Source organism: Triturus cristatus, chromosome 3_2 (genome assembly GCF_964204655.1).
Source record: "Triturus cristatus chromosome 3_2, aTriCri1.1, whole genome shotgun sequence".
In the NCBI taxonomy this organism is placed as follows: domain Eukaryota; kingdom Metazoa; phylum Chordata; class Amphibia; order Caudata; family Salamandridae; genus Triturus; species Triturus cristatus.
In genome coordinates, this window is record NC_140584.1 from 532,997,909 (window position 1) to 533,019,056 (window position 21,148).

General features: G+C 40.7%; 1 protein-coding gene across 5 annotated transcripts in view; it reads right to left on the reverse strand.

The window, feature by feature from the left end:
• KIAA1549L (KIAA1549 like) overlaps nucleotides 1–21,148 on the reverse strand; it is a 667,839-nt gene that overhangs the window by 225,204 nt on the left and 421,487 nt on the right. The window lies entirely within an intron of this gene.

Here is a 21,148-nt window from a genome sequence, read left to right on the forward strand (position 1 = left end):
AGGGAATCACAACTTGCCATCGGCCCCCTGGTTTGCAGATGCCCTGCGACAGGAAAAACAAAACTGTCACAGATTCGAAAGATGCTGGAGCGCAAAATATGATAAAGCAGACAAAAGCAACAATAAATCCGTATTGGTTCAATATAAAACCATGCTGATTACAGAAAAAAGGGCCTTTTTTATTAGGCAGATTGAGAGAGCCAAGAACTCGTACAAAGCACTATTTGGGGTAGTAGAGAAACTCTCCTCCCTACCTAAGAAAAAATCCACTAAGAACAATCAACGCTTCTGTAACGACATTGCTGATGCCTTTAGAAATAAAGTTAAAGACACCTATGCCTCCTTTGAAGCCACCCTCACACATGTAACTACTGAGGTGCTCTCGAGTTTAGATCCCAAAGGAAAGATTTTTCATAGCTTTTCACAGATATCTACTGAATTAGTGGAAAAACACATCAGTGAAATTAAATATGGATCCCCCTTAGATCCTTGTCCCCCCGTATTTCTGAAAGATATAGCAAAAGAGGTGAGTCCTTTGCTCACAGAAATATTTAACAGCATGTTCACGTCTGGTATCTTTCCGGCTCTATGGAAGGGTGCGTCAATATTTCCATTGATAAAAAATCCCAATCTGGACGCATCTAACCCAAATAACTATCGCCCAATAGCCAGGCTGCCACTCCCAGCTAAGATAGTGGAGAAAATCATGAACAAAGAAACAGCTCATTTTACCCAAGAAAATGATTTACTCGATTCCTCCCAATTCGGCTTTCCAACTGAACACAGTACGAAAACTGCATTGATCAAGGCCACCGAGGAGATTAGAACTGTAATGGACCGAGGGGGTGCTCCGCCCTCATTCTCCTCAATTTGTCTGCAGCTTTTGACACTGTTGACCATAACTTACTGCAATTGCATTTGGAAACATTAGGGGTTAAGGGTATGGCACTGGCCCTGCTATCCTCCTTTTTGAAGGAAAGAAGACAAACAGTGACCCTAGATCAGTTTAAATCAACCCCTTATGTCCTTCCATGTGAAGTCCCACAGGGCTCATCACTTAGTCCATCCCTTTTTAACATCTATGTATCAGAACTGGCCCCTTTGATCCAGTATTTTGGCTTCAGTCTTACTTCATATGCCGAAGACACCCAGATTCTGGTTGCGGCATACAAACATCAAGCCTCTCCAACACTGCAGTTTCAAAACTGTATGGTGGAAATAAACAGATGGATGGACAAGCACTGTCTCAAACTTAACTCAGAGAAAACCGAAGTCGTGATCTTTGGGAACCTACAAACAACCCAGATGGGATGGCCTTTGGTGGCCGGCTGTGATGGGTGAATTGCCAAAACCAGTACAAAAGGCAAAAAATCTCGGGGTATTGATTGATAACAAACTAATCTTATCTCAGCAGACCAATGCTATTGTGTCGGTTTCCCATCATTTGATTAAGAAACTGAAGAAGATAATGTCTTATATCCCCATCGACTCCAGGAAGACGGTAGTGACTGCGCTTGTGCTGTCAAAATTATACTATTGCAACGGACTCTTCCTGAATATGCAGAAACAATATAATAGAAAACTACAGATGGTACAAAATGCAGCCGCAAGACTCCTACTTAATATCCCTAAGTATGAGTCAGTAGATAAGGAAATTCTGAGACTCCATTGGCTTCCTGTGGCACATCGTATCAAGTTCAAATTGCTATGCTTAGCATATGAGGCCCTGAATAACACCAGTCCAGTGTTTCTTAAAAATCTCTTCTCCTGGTACCATCCTGCCAGACAGTCACGGTCCATTGGCGCCAGACTTATGATGGTTCCGAGGATCTAGACCTCCAGCTGGGGAGGCCGAAGCATTTCCTATGGTACAGCGAAATTATGGAATTGATATCAGCGTGCGAGCTCTAACCTCTTTTAGAACGGGTCTAAAAACATGGTTATTTCAGAATTATGTTACTCCTGCTATGGGCTTACCACAGTCTCAGCGCCAAGACACCTACGGGTATTCGTGCACTCAATACATTTTATTAACTTAACATAACATAACATGATTGAAACTGAAAAAGAGCGTCTTAATGCCCATCAACCCGAATCACAGGAACAGCCATCAAATACGGAATATGTTGTTAATGCCTCTGTGCATATTTTACAGTTGTTTCATATCCACAGACACGGTCTCCAAACTCATGCATAAATTATGTAGCTAATAGTATATATAAGTGGCTGCACTGTATTCACCAACAGCGCCGTTTCTCATTACCCAAGATGTGCGCATTGTATTCACTGCCATTTTTGTAGACACTTCTGTCTACTTACACATTTTCAATATTCATTTATTTTCTTTTGTCCTCTACGCAAGCCGTGCACAGATTGGTGACCTGCACTGCACATACTTGTTTTGCAGGGAAGCCTTGTGCACAGATGAGTGTAATAATAAATGAGTATCTGAAGTTTGGCTAATGGCAGCAAAGTCACTACTGAGTGCTGACCTGATTTTCGACCCCCGTTTGCACACATTTGTGTGGATTTTGAGTGTCTGACATACACACAATCTGCTTACATCACATGTTCTGTATGAAGTAGTTTCCTGAACTGAAAGATTAGGAGGCCTATTTACAATAACTTATAGAATAACTAATGTTATTAATTCTGATAATCAGCATTTGCAGTAGAATGGTGGGAGCTGGTCGGCCACTCAGAATGCTCCCTTTGCTGCCTACATTTAACATTGCAGGCCTACAAAGGGATTATTCTGTGGCTGGCCAGCACCAACATATGCAATGTGGGCAAATAGGGAGCGATGTAGGGATATGAGCAGCCTCTCACCCAGAGCTCCATCCTTCCCTGGCGCTTCCTCTTCTAATTGAGCTGCCAGTACATAGATGGGTCTGGACTGCTCCCTTTGCATTTGGTGAAAGGGACCACAAAGCCAAAGAAAAGTAGACAAGCATTGAAAGCGTGCGTCATCGCCATCGCTCTGAAAGCGAAAGTGATCGCGATTGCTATGACGCACGAGTTTTCAAAGTGCAACTGAAGGCTAGCGGTTCACGCGTGCACAGTCGTGTGAACACAGGTGCTAGGCCAGCCAGCAGCACTTTGAATACGCACATACAAAATGTCTCTCCGAGCCAGTGCATGCAAAGCTTTTAGCAACAAAAAAAACGCATTTTATATGGAAACGCTACCTAGCTATAACAAGCCAGTGGCGACCGTCACAGGGTAATTAATATACTGCGGCAACCGTCACTGGGTAATTAATATATATATATATAAATATTTTTTCAAAATAGATACACAAAAACAACCCATTCAAATATAAATAATTCAATAACAAAGTATATTTATTAATTTAGGCAATAAAAAAAAATATACAAATATTAAAAGCTCAAAAAACACATTTCCTAAAGATACTACAATAATTAAAATACAGTTTATAAAACAGTAGGGAAAGTGTGGAACTTCAGAAGGCTTAGTTTTATTATTCCTACACCAGTTCCTAAAGTGTTGCACTTTAGAGGGGTTAGGTTTACTATTCCTATAACAGTAGGGAAAGTGTTGGAATTTAGAGGTGTGAAATTTACTATTCCGACTCCAGTGTACGCAACAGTTGGAAAAGCATTGCACTTCAGAGGGGTTAGGTTTACTATTCTTACTCCAGTCTAAGCAACAGTAGGGGAAGTGTTGGATTTCAGAGAGGTGAAATGTACTATTTCCACTCCAGTCTAAGCAACCGTAGGGAAAGCATTGGACTTCGAAGGGGTTAAATGTGCTGTTCCTATTACAGCCAGCGCCATAGTAGGGAAAGTGTTGGACTTCAGAGGGGTTAAATATTGGATCAGAGTATACAGAAATAAATACATTTATTTACAAAATAAGTTAACATATAACTTCAAAAAGAAGAAATGATAAAATTACATAAAATAATATTAACTTCATTAACTATAAAAATAATTCAATAATAAAATGTCACTTATCTATTTAATTTAAAATAATAAACAAAAAATTGAAAATTTCAAATAACAAATGTCATATCAGAAACAAATTCTCACAAATACAATTAAATAAAACAATTAAAAAAAATAATACATATAAAACATAATACATAATTTCCAATTAGGAAATTACATAAATATATATATATACATATATATATATAAATTCACTGAAAAAACCATAGGTTTCAGGGGTGTTATAGTTAGCTGGACTTTTCACTTGTACAAAACCATTGAAATTCCCCTGTTATAGTTAGTTCAGCTAACTATAACTCGCGCGCCCGCAATGCACTGCTGATGACGTCACATATTACATCACTCATGGCATGGTCAGTGACATCACTCATGACATCACTGATGAGATCTCAAATGACATCACTGATGACATCATCCAGTGAATGTGTGTTTTTCTGAAAATTAAATATGTTTTATATATGTATATCTCAAGGTCGATGGAAGAATAAATGGGTATATAAGTGTCTAAATGGATGATTTGTTTTTGAAAAATTGATTGTGTAACTGACTGATTAAGTGTATCATAGTGAATACATGGCTTAGTGAGTAATGTTTAAATATGTAAATATCTGTATCAGTCTCTCACTTTGTGTATAAGTGGCTGCATGGGTTGGTGAGTAGCTACATGGGTGTCTTCTAGGTTATTAGTTGTTTTTTTGAGTATCAGTCTGAGTGTCTGCATGGTTCGGTGGGGGGTATTACGTAGTGCATAGGTGCATGAATAAGTGACTCACTGTTTGTATGTGTTGAACACAGAATGTGTGCAGGACTGTATGGGTGGATGAGTGTGTGTATGGGTGTGTTAGTGAGTGAATGACTGTCTCAATAGTGTCTTTATGAGTAACTACATATGTTTTAAACTAGTATATGTGACTATTGGTGTATATATGTGAGTATATGTGAGAGTGAGAGATTAAAAGAGTTCCTGTATGAATAAGTATGTGTTTCTATAAGTGATTGTTTAAAAGACTAAGTATGTGTAAGTTTCCGTTGAAGTAAGTGTGGTGGTGTGTGTATAACTGTATATGCAAGTAAATGTATGTTTGATTCTTTATTAGCATGAGTGACTATGTGTGTGAGTAACTCTATGGATGAGTGGCATTGTGTAACAGGATGTATAGGTGTATGAGTACATATGATGAGTGAGTACATGTATGAGTGACTGTATAGGACTGTTGGTGAATGAGTGGATGTGTATGTGGATCTTAGAATTACTGAAGAGGTTGTTGTAACTGGTATTGGTATGTTCATTGTTTTGAAAATTTTAGTCTCTATTTTTGAATGTGTGTATCAAAGGTTATATTAGGGTGAGAGGAGGTCTGCCACTCTATCACAAGGATGATGTCATCAGTGATGTCATCAGTGATGTCATTTGAGATGTCATCAGTGATGTCATGAGTGATGTCACTGACCATGTCATGAGTGATGTAATATGTGACGTCATCAGCAGTGCATTGCGGGCGTGCGAGTTATAGTTAGCTGAACTAAATATAACGGGGGAATTTCAGTTTTGTACAAGTGAAAAGTCCAGCTAACTATAACACCCCTGAAACCTATGGTTTTTTCAGTGAATTTCTAAGGTTTTTAAATGCTAATTCCTAACTATAACATGCCTGAAACCTATGGTTTTTTCTGTGAATTTCAAAGATTTTTTAAATGCTAATTTCTAACTATGCCTACAGAGATAGGACATGTGAAGAAAGAAGAAAAAATGCACAGAAAGAAACAAAAGAAGTGCAGAAAGAAGCAACAGAAGTCCTCAAATACGAAGATAAGTGCAGGAAGAAGGATAACGTGCAGAAAGAACAAAAAGAAGAGCAGAAAGAAGCCTTGTTGCAAAATCATCCTGTACCCTCAACTTTTTCAGACGGATACTGGTGGTAACTGAGTCTGACTAACCAGTCCTAGAGCCAGTGCTATGTTAAAAGACACTTAGAATACAGTGAAAACACCTACATACACTAGGGAACATTATGCGTTGGGGTCCCCCTGTGATTAGCATGACCTCCTCTGTAAGCCCCTAGTATATAATAGGGCATGGGGATTAAAACTACCTCTTAAAACAGGCCACAGGGCGTTTTTGCACACGTTAACTCAGGCCCCGTCCCCTCCCTTCACCACGGTGTAAACACGCACTGTGTCCGTTTTTAGTTGGGAGATTAAGTTCATTTGAATCCTGAGGGTCCCTAGGGTCCAACTAGCCCACTAGGTACCTCCAGTAAGTGCCACAGAGCTGCGTTGCAGTGAGGTGTAAAAAGTGGCACGGCCTGGACTACCTCTCTGCAATGCAGCTCAGTGGCGCTTACTGGAAGCACTTGGTGGGCTAGTTAGCCCCCAGGGGCCCTCAGTATTGAAGGGAAATTATATCCCCAATTTAAAACGTGCCATAGTGTGTGTTTGCACACGTCACCTCAGGCCCCGTCCCCTCCCTTCACCACTGTGTAAACGCGCCCTGTGGCTGTTCTAAGTTGAGAGATTAAGTCCCCTTGAATCCTAAGGGTCCCTAGGGTCAAACTAGACCACTAGGTACCTCCATTAAGTGCCACAGAGCTGCGTTGCAGAGAGGTGTAAAAAGGGGCTTGGCCTCAGAACACCTGTCTGCAGCGCAGCTCCCTGGCGCATACTGGAGATGCCTGTTGGGGGCGCGTTTGCAGAGTGCTGCACGGAGGGGGCATGGCCTCCGGCACGATGCCAGTCTTTTATTTATTTTAATTTTTTAAGAAGGGGGGCTGTGTGGTTCCCCTTCTTATTCTAATTTATTGGCCCTGATGACCCCATCCCCCAGGGCCTGTCTCCTAATTATATGTTTTTGACCCCAATCCCCAGGGCCGGCCACTGCTTTTTATTATTTTTAAAAAATATATATTTATAGACACACCTAGGACATGCTGGACAAACCGTACGTACCTATCACCATGACGATTTGCGTGATATTCATTAAAAGGCGACTATGCATGCAATGAATCCACGTGGAATGTATTTACACCACTAGTGAAGCTCTGACATGTCTGATGCCCTACCATGCCTAATCCCGGTAGACACCCTTGTTGTTTATTTATACAAACATGGGTAGCTATTGACAGGCACATTTAATACACATGCACACCAAGCCATTCAAAGGGGATTCGACAAAAATTCGACCAAAACTATGCAATAAACCCCCCTCACGGTTAATAAAACACACATCCACTGCCGGATGTGTAATACTTTTTATTTTACTCTCTGGAAAGGGGACGAACATCACTTGAGAGTCACAGCGCGCTCCTGACAGAACCCAATGCTGTGTTACACCCACCATTGCCTGCCGAGTGCCACACACCTCTGTGTTGTATTCCACTAGCTAGTGCATATGCTATGACACTCTCTAGCCAATGTGCACTGTAACACCACCCCGTGAATATGTCATGCCACACTTGTCTTCGCACGGGTTATATTGCCCCATCTAACGTGCCTTCCTCGATGCCTATGTTATAACGCACAGTGCTATGCCATACATATTACAATCTGGGATCCATATCTTTGTCACAGTGCATATGCAACGTTACACTCCCCAGCACATATTTTATATTACAACTTTAGAGACTAGTTAGGTTACACAACACTGCCCTGTGCATATTATACTCCAAGGCGCATATCGCATAGCACGCGCTAGTGCCTGTGCTATCTCGCGCTCTCCAATGAATCTGTCATTGCGCACAATGTATTTCATATTATATTTCACGCCCGGTTCATCTTATATCACACTTTTTGGTGCATAGTTTATACCATACACTATATCTAGTTTTCATTTTCAATCGTGCTCTCAGGACTATGTTCTATATAACACTGTGTTCACCTACCCTTTTCACGGGCATTGCATTTTGCGATAGGGGGTGGAGGGTCAGGGGGTGTTTCTGCCAAGTGAGCCCGGAGTCACAGTCACAAATGTCCTCTTCTTCCTGAATAAAAGTGAGATTATACTTGTTCATAATTTAAGTAGTTCGCACAGACACAATGTTTTAAAAACAATAAAGTTCCTAATACCCGCCTTCTCTGAACAGTTAGCTTGCTGCCCCATCCCCCTCCTCCCTATCCTCTGTTGTGTGAATCCATGGACTAGCCTCCTCCCTCCTGCCATGCATGGTCTGATGTGCTGCCACTGCCCTCAATTTAGTATGATGTACCAGTCCACTCCTCCTGCCCTCTATTGCCCAATTCTATGCCCCATCATTGACCTCCTGCTTAAACTCTGTGCTTAGCTTGCTGCCCCTATTCTCCTTCCCCCTGCCCTCCGATGTCTTTGTGCATGCCCCTGCTCCATCCTTTTTAGTCCACCATGTCCCATGGACCTGCCACTCCTATCTACTCTGAGTGTTCTGTTGAGCTGCCACTCCCCTCCCACCTGCCTAGCATTGTCAGATGACTGTAACCTGTCCCTGCCACCTCCACCCTGCCTGTCCACATACCATGCCCCTATCCTCTTCCTCCTGTCCTACATGGTCCATTGTACTGCCACACCCTTCTGCCCTCCCTGGTCTGTTGTGCTGCAACTGCTCCTCCTGCCTGCCCCATGTGGTCTGTTGTGAGGCCCCTTCCCCTGAACATTCTTGTCTGTGCACAGGTCCTGACCCTCCCTTCTATCCTCCATCGTCCTTTGTGCATGCCCCTGCACCCTCCTTCTTGCCCATCATAGCCATTGTGCTGCCACTAACCCTCCCACTTGCCATGCATGGTCTTCTGTGCTGCCATGGCCACTCCCACCTTCCCTGTGTGGTCAGTTAGCTGCCCCTGACCCCCTCCCACCTTCCCTCCATGGTCTGTCTGTATGCCATCACAGTCTCACTGTTGCTCTTCATGGTGTGTCTTGCTTCTAGTGCCCATCCTGCCTGACCTCCATGGCTATCTTGCTGCTCCTGCCCTGCCCCCTTGCCCCCAGCCCTCTGTTTACATGTGCAGACCCCTACTCCCTCCCTCCTGGCTTGTCTGTTCCATTGTAATGCCCCTGATCCGTCCCTCCTGCCCTTTATGGTCTGTTATGCTGCAGCTTTCTCTCCTGTCTGTCCATTATGGTCAGCTAGCTACCATTGCCTCTTGCCCCTCTGTTGTCCATGTGCATGGCCCTGTCCCCTCCCTCTTGCTTTCTATGGATTGTTGTGCTGCACTCCCGTCCTGCATGCCCTGTGTGGTGTATTGTGCTGCTGCAAACCCTGATACCTGCCCTGCAGGGTCAGTTTGGTGCACCTCTCCATGTCCCTCCTGTCCTCTGTTATCCAAGTCCATGTCCCTATCCCATTTCCTTCCATGATCCAATGTGCCATACTTGCGAACATTTTGAACTTGGTAAGAGGGAGATTTTGAAAAAAAACTGGGGTATTGATTTTCCCCTTTGAGTTACATTGAAAAAGAGGATATTGTAGACAGGAGACAGATCAAATAAAGCCCATTTGAGCTTAAAAACATTGGACGTTTCCTGGCTGAATCGGGTCTGTTGGCATGTATGGTTGTGCTACCATTGCCTCTTCCTTCTGCCCACAATGGTCTATTACATTGCCACAGCCTCTCTTGCAAGTCCTGTATTGTTGGTTTGTTGCCCCTGCCCCCCTTTCCACTGCCCTCCATAGTCTGTTGTGCTTCCACGGCCCTTACTGCCTGCTCAGTGTGGTTAAATTGTTGCCTTTGCACCCTCCTACCTGCCTTCAATTTTCAGAGTCCGTGCCCCTGGCCTCTGCCTCTCAACAGTATCCTAATGAACAACTAGATTGCTAACATTCTATATTTATTACAAAAGTGTGGAACGCCTGACATCATCTTGATGTAATCAAAACTGTAATACCTAGAGCATTTCCTTTAGAAATTACATATATGAGAGGGTCTTATTGGCATCAAAATTATGGTTAGTGCTCTAAAAGACTAAAATAAGGACATATTTTCTGAGTTTTCAAATAGCGACAAAGCACTTTTAAATTATTTGTTATCTTTATGTTTTTTTATCCAGTTGACCACTTGATTAAATGTTGCACTTAGGGGAGAGGATGTGGTGTTACTTCCAGAACTGCAGACTTTGAAACTGGGGAACCAGGTTGAAGTTTCTGCTTCAGCTCGACATTCTGTGATTCTGGTCAAATCACTTAGTCTCCCCATGTCTACAACCAAAATGAATTTGTTCTTGTGTGATGTAACCAATGCTCATGTAAAGCACTCCAATACCTGACAAGTCTGCACTATATAACACTGCAAAAACACAAAATAATAAGTGTTTTGCACACTTCTGTCATTGGGCTATATTTGGGCTACATCTGGGTGATTTTGGGCTAAATTTGGGCTCTCTTGTCTCCGTTGGCCATCTTGGGAGATTTATTTGTTATGAAGTTTCCTAATTTCCTCATGTACTGCAGTCTCCTCAGTAGGAAATGCTTTCAGGTTTTTACTTTGATTCCATCATGAAGGTATTCAGATATGTCACACATTTGCCATAAATTCTGAATGTTAGCACTCTAGTTGCTCATTAGATCACTGTAGTAAAACTACTGTTCACCATGGAAGTCTGCTCCTGGTATTAAAGGTGCATGTTTCAGTCTGCATGTCAGAATGTTTTAATGAAATAGAAGAGGATTTGAGAAGTCACTCAAAATGTGCCCTCATTTTCTTTCTTCAGCATTAATCATAATCTCTATGGCAAAATGAACCCCCTCATTGTGTTCCTTTTTAAATTAAATGTTTTAAGTGTTACCAGTTTCTTCCAATCAAGATGTCTTCAGGTGTGCCATACTTTTGTCATAATGAAGACAGTAAGCGCTCTAGTTGTTTTTAAGACCATTCTGGGACATTCTGTCATTGGGCTATACTTGGGCTACATCTGGGTGATATTTGGGCTACATTTGGGCTCTTTTTTCTCTGGTGGCCATCTTGGGAGACTTATTTGTTATGAAGTTTCCTAATTTCCTCATTTACTGCAGTCTCCTCAGTAGGAAATACTTTCAGTTTTTTACTTTGATTCCATCAAGAAGGCATTCAGATGTGTCACACATTTGACATAAATTCAGAATGTTAGCACTCTTTTTGCTCATTAGATCACTGTAGTAAAGCTACTGCTCACCAGGGAAAACTGCTGCTGGTATTGAAAGTGCCCGTTTCAGTCTGCATGTCAGAATTTTTTAATGAAATAGAAGAGGATTTGAGAAGTCACTCAAAATGTGCCCTAGTTTTTCTTTCTGCAGCACTAATCATACTTTTTATGGAAAAATGAACCCCCTCATTTTGTTCCTTTTTATATTAAATGTTTTAAGAGTTACCACTTTAATCCAAGCAAGATGGCTTCAGGTGTGCCATACGTTTATCATAAGTAGGACTGTTAGCGCTCTAGTAGTTCTTTGGAACACTCTGGGAAGCTGCAGTAGAACACAAAGGAATCAACTGACAGTCTCTGCCCTTGTTGGATGTACATGTTTTACTGAGAATGTCAGACTTCATTCTCACATGACTGAGAAAGATAATGTGAATTTACAGAAAATAAGCTCTCAGTTTAGCTTACAGATCACCTTCCAAACCTCTGTGGTAAAAGCATGAAAAAATATTTTTCTCTCAATCATGATATCCCAGCAGAAGGCTTTTTCACATGGTGAAATCACCTTAGAACATACCACAATTCCTAAAATGAGTATGGTACCATCAACAAATGATTTATAATGTAACTAAAGTCTTAAAACCTTCTATTAACTGCAATGCTTTTTAATGAGGTGCTATCATGTATATTGGTCCCAAGATGGCTGCCAACGCTTCTTGGATGAAGTGCTGACAGCCGATCAGATCTCAGGATGAGATGTGTGGTTAGACTCCGCCCACATATATATATGCTTTTAAATGCTATTTTCCTAGGAAATACTAAACAGATTTACACCAGACCTGCAAAAGGTACTTCCTTGACCTTATGGCTACCTCTCTGCCAAATTTCAAGTAATTCTGTTCAGCCATTCGGGCTGTAGCTGTGTCTAAAGGTCCTATGGAAAAATGCATGGGGAAAACGCGTTTTGGGACCCCCCTTTTTTCCCAGCCCCCGCTACACGAATCACCCCGAGACTTTCAGGGTAGGAGCTGAACGGAGCGCCCCATTAGTTTTGAAAATTTCACGAGGATTCGTCAACCGGCGCCAAAGATATTCAAAATAGAATTTTGAGATTTCCTATGGAAAATAGGTTGTAACTATAACTATCTACTGGCGACCGCCAGTAGATAATATATATATATATATATATATATATATATATATATATATATATATATATATATATATATATATATATATATGTGTTTTCAAAAAAGAGTTACCCCAAAGGCTGGCACACCCAGGTAAGTTATTGCTTCAACAATCCGCTGCTGTTTATAGAAGGAACCATTCACCACTGTTAAGGTCCGACGCGTTTCAAGCCGTAGCCCTTCCTCATGGACCGGAAAGAAACAGGCAGCAACTGTGTGGCTACTTAACATTCCCTCTTTTATTTCCATTATGTGCACTTGCCTGCTCAAATGAACAACTGAATTCTGGGAATAGTAGTACAATCAAACCAAAATAGGTCACATGTTGCTGAAATCCTTCGTAATTATGCTGGGTATAGAAATGTCCTTCGCAGCGAATTGGCATATTACAAGAGCACCTCCTGTTCCGCCTCACGCCTGATCAACACAGAGGCAGACCCACATAGATATCGTAGTGGTGCCGAGCCGTGGCCGGGTGAGCCACTAGTATGTTTTCAAAAAAGAGTTACCCCAAAGGCTGGCACACCCAGGTAAGTTATTGCTTCAACAATCCGCTGCTGTTTATAGAAGGAACCATTCACCACTGTTAAGGTCCGACGCGTTTCAAGCCGTAGCCCTTCCTCATGGACCGGAAAGAAACAGGCAGCAACTGTGTGGCTACTTAACATTCCCTCTTTTATTTCCATTATGTGCACTTGCCTGCTCAAATGAACAACTGAATTCTGGGAATAGTAGTACAATCAAACCAAAATAGGTCACATGTTGCTGAATTCCTTCGTAATTATGCTGGGTATAGAAATGTCCTTCGCAGCGAATTGGCATATTACAAGAGCACCTCCTGTTCCGCCTCACGCCTGATCAACACAGAGGCAGACCCACATAGATATCGTAGTGGTGCCGAGCCGTGGCTGGGTGAGCCACTAGTATGTTTTCAAAAAAGAGTTACCCCAAAGGCTGGCACACCCAGGTAAGTTATTGCTTCAACAATCCGCTGCTGTTTATAGAAGGAACCATTCACCACTGTTAAGGTCCGACGCGTTTCAAGCCGTAGCCCTTCCTCATGGACCGGAAAGAAACAGGCAGCAACTGTGTGGCTACTTAACATTCCCTCTTTTATTTCCATTATGTGCACTTGCCTGCTCAAATGAACAACTGAATTCTGGGAATACATATATATATATATATATATTACCTACTGGCGGTCGCCAGTAGGTAGTTATAGTTAGGACCCCTTTTCCATAGGAAATCCGCAACATTCTATTTTGAATAACTTTGGCGCCGGTCGACGAATCCTCGCGAATTTCTCAAAATAGGTGGGGCGCTACGCTCCGCTCCTACCCTGAAAGTCTCGGGGGGATTCGTCAAGCGGGGGCTGAGATAAAAGGGGGGTCCCAAAACGTGTTTTTCCCATGCATTTTTCCATAGGACCTTTAGACAGGGCTACAGCCCGAACGGCTGAACAGAATTACTAGAAATTTGGCAGAGAGGTAGTCCTCAGGTCAAGGAAGTGCCTTTTGTAGGTTTGGTGTAAATCTGTTCAGTAGATTCTGAGAAAATAGCCTTTAAATCAATATATATATCTGAGCCAGCTTACTGTACGCTTACCGTAAGCTTACCGTACGCGTACGGTGGCGTGCGCGAGCGCGATTCTGATTGGCTCTTAGATCTTAGTAAACATTCGAAACAGCCGAAACCAGGAAGCGGCGGCCGCCATTTTCTCTCTCGCACTGAGAGCTATGTTGTTAAATAAAACCAATAAACATATAAAGGGGCTGTTTAGACAGCTCCCACACACATAGCCATGTTGAGGGAGTCCCCAAAGACCCCCCAAGGCCAAAAATGCAATTTTTATTTTTTCGCTAATTTCGCCGATTACGCTTACCGTACGCGTACGGTAAAAAATGTAAAAAAAAAAAACACTATCCACACTCTCCCCACCCCCTGTGCTTTTGGTGGACGCAGTCCACCCAATGTGCAGGGCTTATTTGAGGTGTGAAAAACCACAATATTTTAAACAAAAATAATAAAAGAAAAAATTAACAACACTCTCTCCACCCCGTGTGCAAATGATGTCCGAAGGGCACCATTTGTGCATGGCTTATAAAAATTACGAAAAATTAAAATATTACCTTTCAAAACGAAGTGCATCATATGTCCTCCATGTGCGCAAAGCGCATCTTGCGTACATGGCCCATCTAGCGTAACGTGGGCACGCGGTGCGCGTAGCGCACCGCGTGCCCACCGTGCGTGCACGGCACTAACTGCGTAAAGTGGGCGCGCGGTGCGCGAAGCGCACCGCGTGCTTACTGTGCGCGCACGGTGCGCGAAGCGCACCGTGCGCGCACGGAACGAACTGCGTTAAGTGGGCGCGCACGCCACGAATGGCGTAAAGTAACTTAGCATTTAAAAAAACGTACAAATTCACTGAAAAAACCATAGGTTTCACACACGTTATAGTTAGGAATTAGCATTTAAAAAACCTTGCAAATTCACTGAAAAAACCATAGGTTTCACACATGTTATAGTTAGCGGAAATTTTACTGATAAAAAACCAGTGAAATTCCCCCGTTATAGTTAGTGTAGGCAACTATAACTCACGCGACCGCAATCTTCTGCTGATGACATATGTGTCCTTATGAAAAAAAAATATTTGAAATATATGTATAGCTAAAAATGTATGGAAGAAGACATGGGCAAATAAGTGTCTAAATACAGTATTAGCATCAGCAGAGGATTGCGGTCGCGTGAGTTATAGTTGCCTACACTAACTATAACGGGGGAATTTCACTGGTTTTTTATCAGTAAAATTTCCGCTAACTATAACATGTGTGAAACCTATGGTTTTTTCAGTGAATATATATATATATATATATATATATATATATATATATATATATATATAGTATATATATGCCAAAAACTCCAACATCATTTATGGTATTGGATACGGAAAGCACACAAAGTCTCCATTTCCACAGTGGTTTATTACAGACCCCCCTACCCCTCTAACAAACGCGTTTCGCCGCCTGGCTTCGTCAGTGTTAGATATGTGTGTACAAATCGACCATTTTAAACCATGAAGCCTCACCGAGTCCTAGTAGGCATGAAAAATGGACTTCGCTTTTTTCGTTCGCCTCAATGACGGCCATCTTATAACATGTTTCCTTTAGGACATATCTCATAAAAAACAATCGAGTATAAATAAAGTGCAAGCGTCTTTAGTGTGTAAAAACAAATTTCAAAGGGTAAAGAAATTGCACATAATATATAAATATGATATGGCATCTTTTTTTGGGCTAATTTTTGCAGTAACCTTATCCTATGGACAGTTCTAATTACATTCAATACCGCAAACATAGCTGATTTCATCGTTGTTTCAACTGTACATTTTTAAACATATATACGTCATAGATATTATTATCTATACCCTTATTATGTATCCTGCCCTGTATGGGCCTTGTCATGTGTTGACCAAATCAAATGAAGATTTAATTTCTAAAAATTCATGGAATACCATAATGCGGTCTTGCGAACATTAAGGGAACGAAGTGAACCAACTCTATTGATTCTCCCATATATTCATTTAATATGTTTACTAATCATTCCCTTAAGAAAACTTCACTGTAAGTGAACCCAAAGTTCTTCATCGTTGTTGAGTCCCATGGGGGCCTTCGTCTGGAGGTCTATGATGTATTTTGATTCCAGCACTCTCAGAGTTTTTACTCGGTCCCCTCCCCTTTCTTTCCTCTCCACTCTATCCAAACAAAAGAATGTCAAAAGGTCCCTATCACTGTTATGGTGTGTTTCAAAGTGGCGCGCCACGGGGTATGTTTTGTCTCGATTTGTTATTGCGCGCATGTGTATATATATATATATATATATATTTGTTGTCTTATTGGAAATATTTTATTCAACACTTGTTTTTTGGGGTAAACAACATTTACCACAAAATCTTTTTCCCCGTAGGAAATCACAACGCGGTCGTTACAACGACCGCGTTGTGATTCCGCATACCATTACTCCGCAAGTCGGAACAACGACTTGCGGAGAGGGGGGAGGTGTTGGATTTAAAATCCAACACCTTCCATATTGTCCGCACAGACTGGAGTTGGAATAGTAAATTATACTATTCCAACATCCAGCGCCCCCCCTCTGCAAGTCGTTGTTCCGACTTGCGGAGTAATGGTATGCGGAATCACAACGCGGCCGTTGTTACGACCGCATTGTGATTCACTGCGGGAAAAAGGACTGCGGGATAAGAACATACATTCGTTTTTTGGAGATTAATTAAATCCAGATGGAGGAACTTCCATTTTCCTAGGCCATTATTCTTCACTGCATGAGTTAAATAACAACTGTACATGTTCACTCCTTGGACATCTTGACACTGATTAACAGATATGTATTGTTATCCTACTCAATGGTTTCCATTTATGGATCTCAGAAGGAGGAAATACTGAGTGAATCCATTGGCACTCGAAAATGTTACCAAAAAGTCAAACACAGATTCCTGTGTGGATAGATCAGTCCACTACCCCATCACACCACTGTAGTTAAATATAGTATTGCCAATTTGGAGCATCTCTTTATCATTTATTGTGACATTGACTCTATATTAGTACACATTGTGCTGTATTTAGCATCAACCTTTGTGTCATTTATATTCTCTGCCCCAGTTCTAATTTGAAACGCCATGTAGTGCAAATGCAAATTCAAGTAGGGTAGCATTAATAAAAGAGATAGCAGGGGCAGCTGCTACGTTTTAAAAGTGGTGAGGCACATAAAGAATTACATTAAACATAAAAAAAAACTTACTTTGCTTGATGATCTTCTGCAACACACGTACACCCAAAATTCCAAATCATCGGGGGCCTGACCTGCACCCCCTCCACATGGGATGCGATGTGTCTAAGCAGAGATAAGGCCTCTGGGTCCTGGAGCCAAGAAAGCTGGAGGAGGTAAGATTTTGGGTTTAGGGCCCCTCAGTAGCGGAGCTAGGCTGCCCCCTTGGAGTTTCGGGGAGGCTTTGGAGGATGCTTTATCTGCCACAAAGAGCTTACAATCATGTTGGCCTCCAGAGACAGAACTGGTAAAGCGGAGGGTTCTAGCTTCTGGTCACAGTCTTGCCTGGGAGTGTGGAGACCCTGGGCCTTTATTGGGAGACCTGCTGCTTGCAGAGCTGACATGGGGTCCTAAATGCCTGTTGCTAGTCCACAGTGGAGCTTACTGGATGGGTGGTGAGCCCAGGGAAGTCTTTGGGCCCCATCATTGACTGCAATAGACAACCTCTCATAGGGAAGGGAGACTAGGCCGATTGGACCACAAGGTCCACTGTTGGAACACTCTTCTGCCGTCCATTGTTTCTACCTTACAATTAAGCAGGAAAGACAAGGTGGTGGGCAAAGGCCAAAAAGACGCCAATGTGAGAGATAAGTTAACAAGCTCAACATTGTTTAAAACAGACTCACCTCCAAATACTACCATGTGTAACTCATGACTTGATACAATTTCGGAGAACCCTGGGACAGAATCCACCACCCTCACTAGATCTTTCACAGAATCACTGATGACATCTCAAATGACATCACTGATGACATCATCCAGTGAATGTGTGTTTTTCTGAAAATTACATATGTTTTATATATGTATATCTCAAGGTCGATGGAAGAATAAATGGGTGTATAAGTGTCTAAATGGATGATTTGTTTTTGAAAAATTGATTGTATAACTGACTGATTAAGTGTATCTTAGTGAATACATGGCTTAGTGAGTAATGTTTAAATATGTAAATATCTGTATCAGTCTCTCACTTTGTGTATAAGTGGCTGCATGGGTTGGTGAGTAGCTACATGAGTGTCTATATAGGTTATTATTTGGTTTTTCGAGTATCAGTATGAGTGTCTGAGTGTCTGTATGGTTCGGTGGGGGGTATTACGTAGTGCATAGGTGCATGAATGAGTGACTCACTGTTTGTATGTGTTGAAGACAGCATGTGTGCAGGACTGTATGTGTGTATGAGTGTGTGCATGGGTGTGTTAGTGAGTGAATGACTGTCTCAATAGTGTCTTTATGATTAACTACATATGTTTTAAATTAGTATATGTGACTATTGGTGTATATAAGTGAGTATATGTGAGAGTGAGAGATTGAAAGAGTTCCTGTATGAATAAGTAAGTGTTTCTATAAGTGATTGTTTAAAAGACTAAGTATGTGTAAGTTTCTGTAGAAGTAAGTGTGGTGGTGTGTGTATAACTGTATATGCAAGTAAATGGATGTTTGATTATTTATTAGCATGAGTGACTATGTGTGTGAGTGGTGTTGTGTAACAGGATGTATAGGAGTACGAGTACATATGATGAGTGAGTACATGTATGAGTGACTGTATAGGACTGTTGGTGAATGAGTGTATGTGTATGTGGATCTTAGAATTACTGAATAGGTTGTTGTAACTGATATTGGTATGTCCATTGTTTTGAAAATTTTAGTTTCTAATTTTTGAATGTGTGTATCAAAGGTTATAATAGGGGGAGAGGAGGTCTGCCACTCTATCACAAGGATGATGTCATCAGTAATGTCATTTGAGATGTCATCAGTGATGTCATGAGTGATGTCACTGACCATGTCATGAGTGATGTAATATGTGACGTCATCAGCAGTGCATTGCGGGCGCGCGAGTTATAGTTAGCTGAACTAACTATAACGGGGGAATTTCAATGGTTTTGTACGAGTGAAAAGTCCAGCTAACTATAACGCCCCTGAAACCTATGGTTTTTCAGTGAATATATATATGTATATATATATATATATGGAAAATAGGTCCTAACTATAACTACCTACTGGCGACCGCCAGTAGGTAATATATATATATATATATATATATATATATATATATATATATATATATATATATATATTTATATATATATATGAATATAAAAACATTATGTACCAACCTACTCACCTAAACAAATAACACAGAATGGAAAAAATCATGTTTAATAAACATATAAAAAAACATACATATCAAAATAAATGAGACATTACAACAGTTATACAATAATTATTCAATCAGGTAGTATACATAAGTAATAACCAAATAAAAAATATTTTTGACAAAAAATAACATTAAATTAAAAAATATTTAAATTAAATCACCTACTCACCATAATCTCCTGCAAACCCAGAAATGCACAACTAAAATATAACTTTAATAAATCAGTATTACACTACTCACATATTTTAAAATCAATTAAATAAGTAATTAAGAATTTAGAACTACTTAATATTCATTTTTGATTTTTTCAAAAATGTATAAAATCACACCCTATACCCGTACAAACCAAACAATCCACTAATTATGCCTACGTTAATTGAATAGGTCATAAAGTATTTACACAATTATCAACAAATCATATAACTAATTAACAAACAAAAACTAACACTCATTTAAGTTTTTTTTAATAACCGTATTAGCTTCCCACACTATACCCCTACAAGCGCAACAATGTACTACTGAACGATAAATTACCTTAACTAATAATAAAACGAAATTAATTACCAATTAAAGATATATCAACAACAAATGCAACATATTTATAATTTAAAAAACTTCCCACCCTATCCCCCTACAAACCCAACAACCTGCCCCAACACTATAATTTACTATATTAACAACCAAAATTAATACAACAATTAAAACTGTTTAAACTATATTACCCAAAACGATATTAAAAATTACAATATTCTTAAAGTCGATATTACTCACCTAAAAACCCATAGCCCTGTTAACAATATTCTATAACAATATTTATGCATCACAGTATTTGTTTCCGATATTTTTTGAGTTCCAATATTTCAAACTCAATATTTTGGCCAAACACCGCAATGAAAGCAGTACATATTGTACGGGTGGTATTGAAACACCATTGCTATAAGAAATAATGAAAAAACTGTATTGGTAATGAAATTACACTGCTCATAATGGAATACAGTAAAGAAGTTGGGATTGATACCTCTAAACATTCTTAGTAAAATAACCTCACAGTCTGACCAGAAAATCTCAGGTCAGCACAACAACAATTAATGAGAAAACAAGTATATTGAACAGTGAGCTCATAGCATCACCACTGCTGCAAGCAGTCAAGCAAATCAAGAGAAATATCCCATGGAGCTTCTTCCAAAAATGACCCTTCATTTTCAAATGTCACAAGTAGACAATGATAAAGCTGTGGAAATCATGTCCAAGAGCATTAACGGTAAGTTCAATGGCAGGTTCAAGTCATTTCCTGATGCCAAAAATCAGTTTTTGTTTTCTTCCTTGGCTGCCTGTATATGCTGGTAGATATCAGTGCTGTTTTCATAGCAATGTTAGCCACATAAAGTAAGCTAGGTTTGGTAGCCCTGTCCTTGCTTGGTTTGGTTATGTTCTCTCTGATCATTTTCAGACCAATGGTTTTTCTCCCTTCTCCTACCTGATGCCAATTCTTTTTAAACTCTACCTACTTGGCATCTTTAATTTCCCCCACATCCATAGGTTTAAAATTCCTATGCTGTCAATGCGCAAATCATGCTAAAACGAAAATAGTTCAAGAATCCACTGCTATATAAGCAAATGAATGTGAGAAAAAAATGGCTGAAATTTCGTATGTCAAAGGCCTTCATTAGAAGTATCTGTTTGTTTTGATGATGCTGGTAACTCTCATTGCCAGCCCCACTAGAATTAAAAGGTCCACAGTTTTATAACGTATGCCACGTTTTCTGCTGGAGATTTTGCCTGCTCTATGCAGGTGAAAATTCCATAAGGACAACGAGGGGATGTCGGGGGGGGTCTTGATGAGAAATTAGTTGGGTGATCAGTTGTTCAGTTACCACACACAATTAGTCACTTCTTAGGGGACCCTAAGAGT